Source organism: Misgurnus anguillicaudatus, chromosome 10, assembly GCF_027580225.2.
Source record: "Misgurnus anguillicaudatus chromosome 10, ASM2758022v2, whole genome shotgun sequence".
NCBI classification, from domain to species: domain Eukaryota; kingdom Metazoa; phylum Chordata; class Actinopteri; order Cypriniformes; family Cobitidae; genus Misgurnus; species Misgurnus anguillicaudatus.
This window is the reverse complement of record NC_073346.2, coordinates 923,772-936,226: the sequence shown is the minus strand read 5'-3', so window position 1 is coordinate 936,226 and position 12,455 is coordinate 923,772.

Below are 12,455 nucleotides of genomic sequence, written 5' to 3'. Positions count from 1 at the left end.
TGTAGTTTAGGTCTAACCAGAAGTGCAAAAGCAGTATAAAAAGTGCAGGATATCAGTATTTGCATAGGTGCAGGATTATGTAATACGATGTAAACACTTACTATGGGTGGTACTATGAACATAATATACAGAAATTTACAAATGGATATGTACATAATAAACTAAACAGAACAGTAGTGAAATTAATATTTAAGTAGTGCATGAATTAATTTGGATTGTAACTAGTCAGTTAAGAGTGCAATGCCTTAAGTTATTGTGCAGTGAATAGTTATTCTAATATTCAGTACATAGTACAGGGGTGCAAACGATGCAAATGAACAGGGAGTATGAAATAGACAGCCTAGTAGTGTATTGAACGGACCAGTAATGCAAATCTACATTATAACTGTGCAAGTAATAACAAATGATTATTGGTGCATTACATTACGATATGTAATGCACTGACATTGAACAGTGATTAACTTCATACCATGGCATGTTCCCTGTACACCTTGTGATATCACGTTTTGTTGTTTGCACCATAGTACTTCATTGTGTGTAACTGGAACCTGTTGTACACAAACGTGGACAATTACACTGCTTCATGTTCAAAGAAAAATATTTGTTTATTATATTCATTGCTTCTTCCTAACCCCAAATAGCTTGGAGGAATCTAAAATGCAAGCCAAACCAAAGGTGGGGTTTTAGGAGGTTAATTTGTGTTCTGTGTATAGGTAACATCTGCTGAATTTGTTTAGCCAGATAAAATACCATGAATCTTAATTACATTTGTAATCAAATATTGACCTCATGGATATCGTGGCATGGCCCTCGATATGAAAGATTGTTTCTGATGAAAACTAAATTTATCTTTACAGCGTTCACAGCAATATTTCTGCTAAAAATTATGTGAGCAAAAGTGAGGAGGCCCCAGCATGCACGTCTTCAGGATCCTTCATCCACCACCAGCCGTGACAAGGTCCAATCTAAACAAAAGAAAACAGTCCGAGACGAACCTCTGGAGATGTACCTCTTATCAAAAGATGCTAAAGGGAAAAAATTTAAAGCGAAGCACAGAAGAGAGAAAGAGGAACACAGAAGGAGCGCTCTGCCAGTTTTGGGTCACACCTATAGATGTTTATTATATACCATTTTATTTAGTTATTTTTTTAAATGTTTATACATTCAAGAAATACAGTTGAACATGTACATTTCATAGATATGTTTATTTGCACTACAGTTCACTTAGACTTCTATCATTGTGACTTATTTGCTCTACAGCTCTGCCAGTTCTTGTTCACACAAATTAATGTTTATTATATACCATTTTACTTATGTATTTTAAATGTTTATACATTTAAGAAATACATTTGAAAATGTCTAATTTCTAAATGTTGATTTGCACTACCGTTCAGTTGCACTACAGTCATTGTGACTTTTCTGGACCAACATTTCTGACTCCTGTTTTATTTGATTTTACTGTCATGTCTCTGATTGTTATTGCAAACTGCAGTTCATTCACAAAAATAAATGTTTGATTAAAAACACGAATTGTTCATAACGTGACATTTTGGCACTATGCATATATTTGTACATTAGTATTGTTGACCTCTCATTGTAATGACTACATACCTAATTATTGCATCATTATATTTATAGGCAACACTTACCAATTTGCAGGAGTATCAACATTTTTGGGCACAACAAAAATGGTGGTTCGTTGTTCTACCTGCCCACCCTCTATAAAACGAGTATATTGGTTAAAATTAGAACTTAAATCTTTAGCCAAATCACAACATACAATACATTTGGCAGGAAATTTGAGAAAATTGTTAACAGAGAAAGTGCTTGTAAAAGATTTGTTAAAAGTACACACATCGGATCACCCATTACCTTATATTTTGTGAAAGAGCTTTAATTTTGATATAACGTGTTCTATCAAAAATAGTTAATTTTATGAGGAGAGTGCTGATATATTAACTGATGATAAAATAATCAAATCAAATAGATTTCATTTAAAATGTATTCAAGTTCACAGAGATATTGTTTGTACAAAGATTATATAACTGCTGCTTAAAAGATCCATATTTGTTTGTTTGCCCGTTAACCAAAAATCGTATAGAGTGTATTGACTACACGTGAGTGTAAAGACTGGCTCTCTTCTTCTGTGTGACAAGTGAGTATCAGAACAGACGCATAACGTCTCGCAGCGCCACCTTGTGTACCGGCATATATCTGCTTTGTATTAAGCGCCATCTAATGTCCAGGGAGTGAGTTTGCACCTCACTCCGCTCAGTGCCAGTAAAAATCGTTTGGGTGTGAAAGCAGAAAAACGTCACGTAAAACGTCGACGATAAACGCGCATGAAAAACGTCCCAGTGTGTAAAGACCTTTAGACTTCAGATGATGAAATGTAACCATTGATTTATTTTGGATGCTTTTAGTCACCAACAAAATTCTCACAGACACAGTTACATTTGTGCTATGTCGTAGTTTGGACGTATTTATTATTATTCTGTAATATGGAAAAAATAGAAATAATTTTTAAAAAAGTAGGGGTTGTCCTCGGTATTTGAAAAATCCTGGCTACGGCCTTGCACCTGATTTAACTTATCAGCCTCCTTTCAAAATGGCAAACATGTCTCCCTAACAAGCTGATGTGTTAAATCAGGTGTGCTAAATAAGGAGACATCTAAAACCTTTTGGGAGGTGGTGCTTGAGGACCGGGATTGGGAAGCACTGTCATAGTAGAATCCACTTAAAATAACATGCGACTGTAAAGTTCTCACTTTCAGTGGGATGCTCTCTGGGATTGGGGTGCCCTCTGGTACTGGGGCATCTTTTGGTACTGGGGCGTCATCCCGAATTTGGGATTGTAGGCAATACTATATAGACATTAAAAATAAAAGATGTGAAAAATGATAAGTTATTTAAGGTAAGAAAGGACACATTAATGAATGAATAACACCATAACTGTACGATTACAAAAATCCTCTTTAGGTGTATGACAATAGACAAGAAACAGTCTTTTTAACAGCTTGTTTGTTTTTATTTGGATTAGGTTCTGCTTTTCCTTTGTACAAAACAAAAGCAAACGAAGTTAATAAAACACGTATACTGAGCTTTTAATACAGAACAGTGGTAACACTTTAGAATACGGATCCATTATTAATGAATAACTACACAGGAACAAATTAATAAAACAATAGTAATTAAACAATATTAATCTAGTAACTACTGTTAACTAACACAAAACTCTGATTAACGAACTGGTAAGTAATAGCACACAGATGAATGTGGTAGTTCACTATTAACTTATCAGTAACTACTATTTTTTTCATACTTTCCAAAGAACTATTGAGAAGTTTCATAATTCATGCAAAACTTAACGATAACTAATATAGGACAAATGACTAACACTACATTAACACATTTACTACTGTAAACTAATACACAAAACTGTTTATATTATCAATAGGACTTGTTCTCATTGAATCATTGAAAGACTACTGGAACTTATAGATTCATCAACCATCCAAATGCTTATACAGTGATTTTTTTCTTACCTGTCAAAAAATATGTTTTATGTATGGCTTCAAGCTCATATGTGAATAGTCTGTGAATGGTTAAGATTATCCCCTTTAAGATTAGCTTTCCATTAACTACTATATGAATAACGGTAACCCGCTAGTAATGACTCAAGTGTTACTACATCATTCTAAATTAATTACTATTTTTTTTAGACTCTATGATTGAGTTCTTTGGTTTTAGAAGAAATACTGTTTTATTGGATTATGGACAATCTTGCTGCAGAAAGCCACCACCTCCAGGCTCTACTTGGATTCTGAGGCCTTGTTAGCTTATAGGCCCTAGCAGTCAGCTTCTATCTCTAGGTCCCAGGCCCTGGTTGCCCAGCTACCATCTCTAGGCTCCAGTCCCTACCAGCTCAACTACTATCTCCAGGCTCTACCTGATTTCGGAGGCTGGCCTAGCATCAGGCACTAGGCACCATCTTCAGGCACCAGGCCCTGGTAGCCTAGTTACCATCTTCATTCACTAACCCAGTCCCAGCCCAGCCTAGCTATCATCTCCGAACTCTAGGCCTTCGCAGCCCAGTGGACATCTTCAGGCTTTATTTTGGATCCAGAGGCATTTTTGGCCTCTTCACGCCTTAGCAGCTTAGCTACCATCTCCATGCTCTAGGCCCGAGCAGCCTAGCTACGTGGATATTAAGGCCCTGTCAGCTCTTCCAGGTTTTGCTAACATCTTCTGCTAACATGATTCTTCTCTTAATGCTGCTTTGCTCACTGTTTGTACAGAATTTAAGACCAAATGATTCACACTGGGTGAGTACATCTTACAACATTTGTGGCTCTTTGGATACAGCAGACATTGGATATGGTTTTAATTGTTCAGCCTTTGTGCATTCCCCTCAATTGCCAAAAGAGTTGGCAGATGACTTGATCTTAGGCGGGTTGTTGCACAGAGATATTCTTCAGCTTCAAAGTCTCTTAATTTTAAATGACTATTTTGCATTTGATAGCAGATATTACTGGGACTCTCATTTTAAAAAAACTCTACAGACTGTTGGTAAACAGAGATGGTTAATATTTTTATTGTTGCTTTTATCTGGTAATGTGCAACCAAATACAGGCCCTGAGTTACAATGTATCTCATTACCATCTGATGTAAAATCCATGTCTGGTTTGAGAGTAATTCACCTTAATGTTCGCAGTTTGTTATCCAAAATGGATCTGCTTAGAATTTGGGTGAATTCAACTGATGCAGATATTGTTGTGCTATCTGAAACCTGGCTGACAAAATCAATCACTGATATGGATATCGGTATGAGTGGTTATAATGTGTTTCGTGCAACACATCCTCACCCCATGTCGTCAATATTTGACGACACTTGACCATTCGTCAATATGTGACGGGGAGGGTATACCTTTCGCGTCATTTTTTGACGAACTGTGGACTTCAATACTATTACGTCCGTTGCATTCTCTTTCCTATTTTCTTACCATTTTCGCGTCGGTTTAGGGTTAGATTACGCAAAATTAAACAGTGTACGCGAAATTAAACAGTTGTCACCTGGCGTTGGGGTTAGAGTTAGGTACGACAGTTGTCACCTGGCGTTGGGGTTAGAGTTAGGTTTGGGTAGGGATGTCATTATGTAAATCTAACCCTAAACCGACGCGAAAATGGTAAGAAAATAGGAAAGAGAATGCAATGGACGTAATAGTATTGAAGTCCCCAGTTCGTCAAAAAATGACGCGAAAGGTATACTCTCCCCGACAAATGGTCAAGTGTCGTCAAATATTGACGACATGGGGTGAGGATGGGTTGTTTCGTGCTGATAGACAAAGGAAGGGTGGTGGGGTTGCAATTTATGTTAAATCTAAATTAAATGTGAAGCTAGTCCATTCAGAATCATTTGATAAGCAGCTAGAATTTTTAGCTGTGGAGGTGGAGTTGGCAAACAACCTTTATGTTACTGTTGTTGAGTGTTATAGGCCTCCGTCTGCCCCAAGCACTGCATTGCAGACTCTTATTTAACTCTTATCCAGGATGGACTATTCTGAAATTATTTTAATAGGTGACCTAAACTGGGATTGGCTGAAACCTTGTTCAGATGAATTTAAGGAATTTTGTGATTCTGTTAATTTTACACAGTTAATCAATTCTCCTACTTGTTTAAATCTTAATTGTCATGAGAAATCCACCTTAATTGACTTAATTTTGACTAATGTCCAGCACAAATTTGCTGCTGTTGGTGTTTTTTGTAATGACCTAAGTGACCACTGTGTTGTTGCTGCTGTAAGGAATACTAAGATGCCTAAAAGCAAACCACGCGTAATATGTAAGAGGAATCTCAAAAAATTTAATGTACAGGGCTTTTGCCATGATTTGTTTAATTGTGATTGGAGTAGAATAGAGCTGATTCCCGATGTGGAGACAGCCTGGATTTTTTCCGGGATAGCTTTTTGCAAATAATAAATAGACACGCCCCACTAAAGAGATTTAGAGTCAAGGGACGGGACAATCCGTGGTTCACTCCTGAGCTTGGAGATATTCTTCATGACTGCAACTTAGCATGGGCCGAAGCAAGAAAAACGGGCTCTTCGTCTGATTGGCTTGTTTTTAGGCAGTTAAGAAATAAATGTTCCTCTCTCATTAAAGGTATTGCGGAAGATTTCCGTTTTCCGGGTGGATCATCAAGACTATTGGTCATCCCAGATGTCAATCATTCTGATTATATGTTGACGTATAACCGTCGTACGTGCTCGCCTCTAGGTTCGCTTGCTGCACATGCGCACTTTCACGTGTATGTGTGTTGTGCTACGTTTTCAACCATTCATTGAAGCTTGCGTTCTCGCTGTGTTTTTTTTCAAAATGTCTGAGGGTCACAAGAGAAAAAGTGTCTACGAATTGTATGACAAGAAGAGAAAGGACTATAAAGAAAGAAACAAGACCAGAATGTTTATGGGAGACTATTTCACACGCTGGCGTGAGCTAAAAGGACAGGTTGAGCTTCCCACGCGAAGTTTCTACTGGAAAGGTACATTTTGTCATATGCTATTTGAAGAATCCATTTAAAATCACTGCTAGTAAAAGTTGATGTAAGCTATGATTAGCGAAGTCACGAACCGCACAGACACGGTAAACATGCCGACAGAAACTTGTAAACAGAGCGAATAGAAGAACTGAGCTCCTGCATGCTCTCTCACTGTCTCTGTCTCGTGCACGCGTTTAACAGGCGTTCCCTCTCGGGAGGAGGGAGGGAGAGTGTTGCGTGTATATCGAGTGGCGGTTCTTTTAAATAATTCGGGAAAATCTTCCGCTATACCTTTAAGAAAGCAAAATCAGACTATTATCTATCGGCCACTACCAACACCTTAAATGATCCCAGAAAATTTTTGAAGGCTATAAAATTACTTTCTTTAGTTCATGACAAGTTGGAGATAGTGAACCATTTTAATGAGCATTTTATTCAGTCTGGTTCGTTATTTGATACTGGTTGCTCTTATACTGTGACACCTTGTAGAGATGAACCAGTCTCTACAAGTGTCTTTAATCTTACTTATTTTTATGTTCAAAAAGCTTTAAAAGGGCTGGCTCCTGAAAAACCTCCAGGCCCTGATCTTATAGAGCCATACTTCTTAAAAATAGCTGCAGACTGCGTAGCACAGCCTTTAACATACCTTTTTAATCTTACTTTAGAGAGCAATACTATTCCAAAAATATGGAAATCAGCATTTGTTTGTCCCATATTGAAAGGGGGTGACCCGTCAAATTTAAATAACTATCGGCCAATTTCTAATTTGTCCATTCTCAGTGTTGGGTGTAACGCATTACAAAGTAACGCGTTACTGTAATAATATTACTTTTTTCAGTAACTAGTAGTGTAACGCATTACCCGTCTGAAAATGGTAATATTATTACAGTTTTCCCGAGCTAGTTACTTGCGTTACATTCGCCAGTAGCACCTTCATCACACAAAGGCACACAACACAGAGAACAAAAGGGAAGTGGAGGAGGGCGTGAATGGAACAGTGATTGGTCTAAGTTTGGCATGAGGTATCATTTACCATCACCGATTGGTCGACACCCGGCAGCCGGCAGCAGAGCGGCACACTCAAGACAGATCGGGAAAATGGAAGCGTCAACAACGGCAAGCTTTTTTTCAGAGGAAGGTTCGCTAGTTTCGACGGGAGGAGATTCAGTCATTATTTTATTATGTTCAACGGAAGGAAAATAACTTGACGGTGAAGTGCACACTCTTTAATGTTTCTCAGAACGCTGTGCCCCACGTCCGGTAGCGGGTAAGGAAGCCAGCAGTAATTTTTATGTTGTATTAAAATGTGGTGTATTTACGGTGTGTTTTCTCGCCGTGGAGACCTTGATGAATGTAAGGTTATGCCACGGTCTCCCGGCGCTCATTTCATTGTTTGTTTGTATGTAAACAGGGGTTGCGTGCAGGTTGTTTATCCCATCAATTTTGTATATCAATTTTACCGTAATTGACGAAGGCTGTGTCTTTAGCTTGAGTGATTTTAATGATATTTATTGAATTGATTGTGTATTTATTACTTTGCGGTGTTCAATTGATATATTTATATGTTTGGGTGTTGGATGAATTTGCTGTGCATTGCTGTGTATAGTGGGTGGGTAAATAATGTGCACTAACATCATGGTATCCCCCTGCTAAGAATACAGAACTCTTGGAAGTCTTAATCAGGAAATAATTTATTGTGAACCGTCATTATTTTATCAGCTGTCCATTTAAAGGTGTCCATCTAAAAATAATTGCAACCTGTTGTCATCCCTGTATTTTGAATGAGTAAATTGTTATCAAATTTAATCTAATAAAATTGTAACTTTTTATTGATTTGGGAGTTTTGTGTTTGGATGTTTTCTTGGCCGTGGCTTGCCCAAATAAACATTCTTGCCCAGAAAAAAAATGTAACTAGTAATATTACTAGTAATATAACTAGTTACTTGCTCCAGGGAGTAATAAAGTAAAGTAAGGCATTACTATTTTTGAGAGTAATATGTAATTTTGAGTAACTAACCCCAACACTGTCCATTCTAGCCAAAACGCTTGAATCCCTGGTGAGTGAACAGATGAAAAATTTCTTACATGCTCAGGACATTTTATCCCAAGATCAGTCAGGTTTTAGAAAAAAACACAGTACCATCACAGCTGCCATGAAGGTGATAAATTATATCTCTGTTGCTCGTGATAAGAAGCAGCACTGTGCATCACTTTTTATTGATTTGTCAAAAGCTTTTGACACGGTTGATCATGATGTTTTAAGGACTAGGCTTCTTAATTCGGGGTTTTCAGAGAATACTGTCTCCTGGTTCTCAAATTATCTTAGTGACAGAACCCAGTGTGTTTAGTATGATGGTGTTCAGTCTGGTATTTTACCAATTCTTAAAGGGGTTCCACAAGGTTCTGTGTTAGGCCCTATTTTATTCACTATTTATATAATTAACCTTAATCGGAATGTGTCTTATGCACAGTTTCATTTTTATGCAGATGACACAGTCATTTACTGTTGTGCCCCCTCTCTTAAACAAGCCATTGCAAATTTGCAGAATGCCTTTTTAGTGGTCCAAAACACATTGCTCCAGCTGAAACTTGTGCTCAATGCAGAAAAAAACAAATGTATGCTTTTCACGGGTCCCCGGAGTAGACCACTGAATATACCCTCAGTGGTTACTCTTGACGGATGTGAAATACAGATTGTCTCAACCTATAAGTATCTTGGTATTGTGATTGATGATTGCCTATCCTTTAAGCCTCATGTTCACTGTTTAGTGAGAAAGTTGAGGCTAAAATTGGGTTTTTATTTTCAAAACAAACTGTGCTTTTCTGTTAATGCAAAAAACGGCTAGTGGCATCCACTTTTTTATCTGTGTTGGACTATGGGGACATATTATATATGCATTCATCTGTTCAATGCCTTCATATGATTGACACAGCCTATCATGCATCGTTAAGATTTATTACTAATTGTAAAGCTCGCACCCACCACTGTGAGCTGTACTCTCGTGTAGGGTGGCCTGATTTGGCCACACGGAGGCTTTGTCATTGGTACACATTCATATACAGGGCTATTCTCTGTATGCTCCCATCCTACTTGTGTTCACTTCTTATGAAAAAAAGTGCTGGTCATTATTCTCTCCGTTCTCAGGCTGTAGTCCTGTTTTCAGTTCCACGCGTAAGGACTGAGTTGGGTAAAAAGGCTTTTGTTTACTCTGCTCCTTTTACATGGAATTTGTTGCAGAATAACTTAAAACTCAGTAAATTGATTCCGTTGAGTGCTTTTAAAATAAGAATGAGATGTCTTGAGTTGAACTCCCTCACATGTCGATGTTTTTAATTGGGAATTCCTTGTAAGTGCATAATTGACTCTCAACTTGTTTTTATTTATTTATTTGTGTTTTTGTGTCCTTGTATGTATGCAATGTTGTGATGTAATTTAGCTGCCTATCTTGGCCATGTCTCCCTTGAAAAAGAGATTTTTAATCTCAATGGGTTCTCCTCCTGGTTAAATAAAGGATAATAAATAAATTAATCACTATCTTTTGTTAATACAATCTTGGCAGCACACTTTTTGAAATTATATCCAACTCAGACCTAAATGGTAACCGGATATATACTTTATTTACATTTATATGCATACATTTAATAATAAAACAGGTTGAAATAATGATTAAAATGTATTGTGGCTTTGCAATCACACTGGGAACTTTGTGATTATAATTTATTTAAACGAGATAAAGTTAATATATTTTCTTTGTATACAAATCATGTATTTCATAAAGATAATTTTGTTTTTTCCTACTAGTCTAGTCTAGACGTGTAAAAGACGTGCGTGGACGTCTATTCACAACCTCTTAAAACTACTTTTTTCCCTTAAATTAATTATTGCAGTATTAACCAAGGTGTAAGCACAGCATTTGCATATTTCACAATGTCTATATAGAAGGTTTATGATTTTTTATAGAGGGTCATGATGGACTATAAATGCACGTGTAAAAGACGTCACCTAGTGACGTCCTCTTACAACCGATTCACAACAGGGTATAAATATTGATGCACACGTAGTAAAAGTCAAAGTAACAATTATACTTGCAACCCCATAGAACAAAAGACATGTACAAATGTATCTGAATGGATTTTTATGAAATGTTCTTTGTTACATATTTTCACTGATTTATGCCGTCATACCGCGACTATTTTTGGCCAGGGACACGACGTTGCGGTCGGACCAATGTTTGCTGGGTATTTACCGGTAGCATCTCAGTGGTGTGGGTGTGGCTGTTGATGAAGTGCACACCGTTGCTCTGTGGTAAGTAATGTTCATTTAGATGCTATTCGCTTGGGCTGGTTGTTTCTATGACTGACTTGTTGCTTGCCAGTCTGTTGTTGTGAGGCTGGTGTTGGCCGGCCCAATTATGGTTTTTGAACCTGGGCAAATATCATCCGATAATTCGGCCTCAGCAATATATCGGTCCACTACTACACATTACCAAAAGACAGAGGATAAAACAAAAAATCTAAATTCTGTTGTACATTTTATAAGATAAAAAGAGGTTTACCTCATGAAACAGACTCGTGCGTACCAGCCCACTTACCCCAGAGCACAAACCTTAGTTAATCGCACTGTGATTCATTTAAATATTCTTCTCATATAAATTTTGCGTCTGAAAGGAAAACCCCTATAAATACATATGCAATCAAAGGTCAGTCACAAAAAAACTATGTCCACAGCTTTTCAGCGCTTATTTTTTATTGCGTGTCTTTAGTAAATCCTAACAGTAGTTTTAACAGTAGCAAGCTGTTAGTAAATCTGGCCCTTAGTCTCCTGTGCACGTGGAGATCTGTGCACTGAGCCATTTAATGTGTAATCACCTACACCGATGTCTGTAAAACATGCATTTTGTTTTAGTGCTGTGCAACCATAAAAACTTTTAAAGTCAGAATCTTAATTGGTGGAAGATAAAGCAAACACAAAGAAAAGGGTACATGTTAGAGGAGGAAACGGCTCCTTAGGGGCCTAATGTGCCACAGAAAAGAGTGATGATAGTCTGCGCTGTCACCCATCACTGACTTCCCTCAGTTCTGCTATCAGGAGAGAGTGGGGGTGAGATAATTATTGCCATCTGACCCTTAGACTTTGAAAACCTATCCTACTGCAAAAAGTAAAACAGTTTCTTTGTCCATAGTTGACGTTTTGCAAAAACATCTGAATGCTCCTTGAAAAAAAATCCCTTTCATGTTTGTTGTAATGGAGTTTTGTTATGGTTCATCTGTTTTATCTGTGTACAATTTTTACAATAAAGTCAAAGCAGTGGCTACACTGTAAAAATACTTTGCTGCCTTGGATTTTTTCGTTGAATCGGCCCGGATTTACAAGTCATTTCAACTAACTATTATTTATTTTGACTAGAGACAAGTTGATATAACTACAGGTGAGTTGTTATAACTTATAAAATTAAGTTGACTTTTCTCAACTATATTTTATAAGTTGTGACAACTCATTGTTGTTGACATGACTTGTAAATCTGGGTTGATTTAACAAAAAAATGTTAAGGCAGCAAAGTACTTTTTACAGTGTACATATCAAGTAAACACCACTGCTTTCTTCATGGATTGGCTCATTTTATTGAGTTATTTGACATAAATGGCCCTGTTTGTGAAATCAAGTCTCTTATTCTAATTATGGATTAGGAAAATCAAAGTTGGATTTCACCCACTGATTACACTTTTAATCCTTGACATGACCTTACTTAGTCAATAGTATATCAAGTTAAGATATCAAGGTTAGATTTTTACAGAATGTTCCTTACATTATGTAGGATGATTTCATGTAAAATAACATCACAAAAAATGACTCAGCTGGGTTTTCACAGACTGGGTCACATGTACATTGCATGACTCTTCTTACAATTCCAAATGA